A 3,064-nucleotide genomic window follows, 5' to 3' on the forward strand; every position below is an offset into this window, starting at 1 on the left:
TAGATCATTTAAGATCGTGGTGGCTCATGGTAAGGGAGCACACGTCACACCTTAACCACAGGGGAGGGCTGTGAACACAGTCTAGAGGCTCTCGCACTAGACTGAGACCTACTTCTAGGACTATAGAATGCTTTCCTCCCCCCCAACTCATGGTCTAGTTTTGGGGTTCCCAGGGCTCAAGGGGTTGAGTCTGGACCCAGATATACAAATGCTCATGGGGTGGGAAATGGATCCAAATGGGCCTCTCACCTTTAGCAGACCTGACACAGGGCCATAGTATTCGCATCTGCTGTTTTGCTTCACACAGGACTTTGCAAACAGTAGTTCCTTCACTAAAAGTTTGCAATGGGAACCAAATCCAAAGAAAGCCTGCATGTTTGTTGAGCAGAGACAAAGTCATTTTAGCCCCTGGGAAGAAGGGTGACTTCTTTCACATTAAAGTTAAGATGCAGCTAATCCACAGGCTAAGGGAATTTGGAGCAGATGAAAGGTCCTCTCAAACAAGGCCAGCAGAGCTTCGTTAATGAGAGCTGATGGAGCAGGGTTTGAATGGACCGTAGGGAAGTTAACAGATGTTTCTGTAGGGGTCTGGACACCTGTGGCAGCAGAACTGGAAAAGGGGAGTTGAGACCAGTTGGAATAAGCCAAAGGGATCAATCTTCACTTGCTCACCAATTCCTATTTCTTCTGTGCAGTATACCGTTGTCATCTTGTTTTCATTTAAAATAGCATCATAAGCACTTTCATGTTACTAATATGTACTCTTTTCTAAAGATTTATTTTATTTATTTATGCATACAAGAGCTGGGGTGCAACCTAATGTGGGGTGGGGGGCTAAGAGGATTCACCATAGAGTGGAGGGCAGACAGGCAGATCCAATGAAATATACTACGGAGGGGAGCAGTGGACGAGACAGGAGAGGTCTGCTGTGCCATGTGAGTCACCGCCCTGGCCGGGGATCAAGCTCACGCTGTAGTGGCTGCCTCGCTTCATACTGCTATGATTTAATCCCTTGCACCACCAGGGAGGGCTGCTTATATGTTTTCTTAAAAAAATTTTTTATCATGGATAATGTTAGATTTACAGAATTTTTGCAAAATTAGTACAGAGTGCTCAGACTGGCAGAGATGAAGCGCCCTTCTCATCATAACCACACTCCTTTCCTGGATTTCCAGGGCTCACTTGGTTCAAGCCCTGTCAGCCAGATTTCTCCACTGAAAAGTAACTGTTTTTGCTTTCTTAGTTCTTGTAAGGGACTCACTAAATCCAGCCCAAACTCAAAAAAGGAAATTATCACACAAGACTGCTTTGTAGCTGTGTGTCAGCATAACGCAGAAGGGGTAATACGTTGTTTGGGATTTCTGTAAGGAATACTTATTTCTTTCCTCATTTATTTATTCACGAAGCAATTTGTTTATATCAGTATATTTACTTATCTTATACTTTGGGTTATAACCCAGTACTATATTCCTCATATTGTTGTACAGATTGTTCCAGCTTTCATCATTGTTGGCTCTTTTAGGTTGGCTCCTGTGTTCCCAGCGACATACTGCATTTTTTTTTTAAAGATTTATTTATTTTGTGCATACAGAACTGGGGTACAGGCCAGAGGCTCAGAGGCGGTGAGAGGCTTCACCACAGACAGAGTGGGGAGCAGAACAGGCAGATCGACGAAGTACATTGCTGAGGGGAGCAGCGGGCGGGTCAGGAGAGGTCTGCCACGCCATGTGGTCACCTCCGGGGCAGGCGGGAATCGAACTCATGAGGAAGCGGCTTTAGATTCTCAGTGCTGTGCAGGGAGGGTCACTGCATCTTTTTTTAAAGGAATTTTCTTACATCTGGCAGTAAGAGATGCTGCAGGCTCATCTTGTATTTCACTCTGCCCCATCCCTATTGAGTCATTTCCTTTCTTTGATTGGAGGTGGTGTTTAGCAAGCAGGTTTTGGGTAGTGGGAGTAGCTACATGGACCTTGTAATGTGGTTTTCATCTGTTTATCCTGTGTGGTAAATTACAATGATTAATTCAGCCACTCACAATTTGACATTTGGTAGTAATGGTTTTTAATGTTATAAGTCATTTTGCAATATTTCCCCTTTATCAAATTCATTCTGGAGAGTAAATTTTCAGGAGCTGAGTCAATGGGGAATAGCTTATGGATATCTTTGTTTCTTTATCCATAGGAGCAAATTATTCCCTGTAAAATACACTAATATATACTGTCTTCAAGAATTTGTAGATGGACTGGTTTCATTTCAGTTTTTAGAACAAGTGGAAAGGCATAGAATGAAACCTCCCTTTTGGGATAGGAGAGCTCCCAATTCCCATACACCTCTGTCCTCGAGACCATGGCATCAGCTTCTTGGACGTCTTTTTAAGAGTGCCTTTATGAACACGTCAGTAAAGTGAACACAGGCAAGAGAGAACAAACTAAATTCTTAATCTTAACCAAACTAAGTTTTTAAGCCTAGTTCTTATTCTCATCTCTTTTATTTGTCCTTTGGAAATCTTTCCATATCAGCACAACTCCCTCATTATTTTGACAGCGACAAAGTAGTCCTCTGTGAATTGACACTGTTGTACTTAGTCCCGCCTCCGAGGAGTCCAGGCTTCACTAAAGTGAACTTTGAGACAGTGATAACCTTCTGCTCACATTTTGCAAGTATATTTGGATATTGAATTTTCAGAAACATTTATTGCCAAATTGCCCCCCCCAGGGGTTCTATCCAATATGCATGCCCCCTAGTAATGTTATTATTCTATTACATACAAAAGGGTCTGTTATTAAATACATGATTTAATGTGTCTAGAGCCCTTAGAACAGTGGATGAAATGTAGCAAGAGAGGACTAATTACTTTTATGACATTACCACTGTTATTATTCATGTTTTGCTATTACAGTTGGCAAGAGGTAGTACCTTTAATTTGCTTTTGCCTTATTGGGAACAAGGTTGAACCTCTTTACATGCATCACATCTTCAAACAACTAGCAACAACAAATGTTGGCGAGGATGTGGAGAAAAAGGAACTCTCCTGCATTGCTGGTGGGAATGCAAACTAGTACAA

Source organism: Condylura cristata, unplaced genomic scaffold (genome assembly GCF_000260355.1).
Source record: "Condylura cristata isolate star-nosed mole 26May11 unplaced genomic scaffold, ConCri1.0 scaffold00017, whole genome shotgun sequence".
NCBI classification, from domain to species: domain Eukaryota; kingdom Metazoa; phylum Chordata; class Mammalia; order Eulipotyphla; family Talpidae; genus Condylura; species Condylura cristata.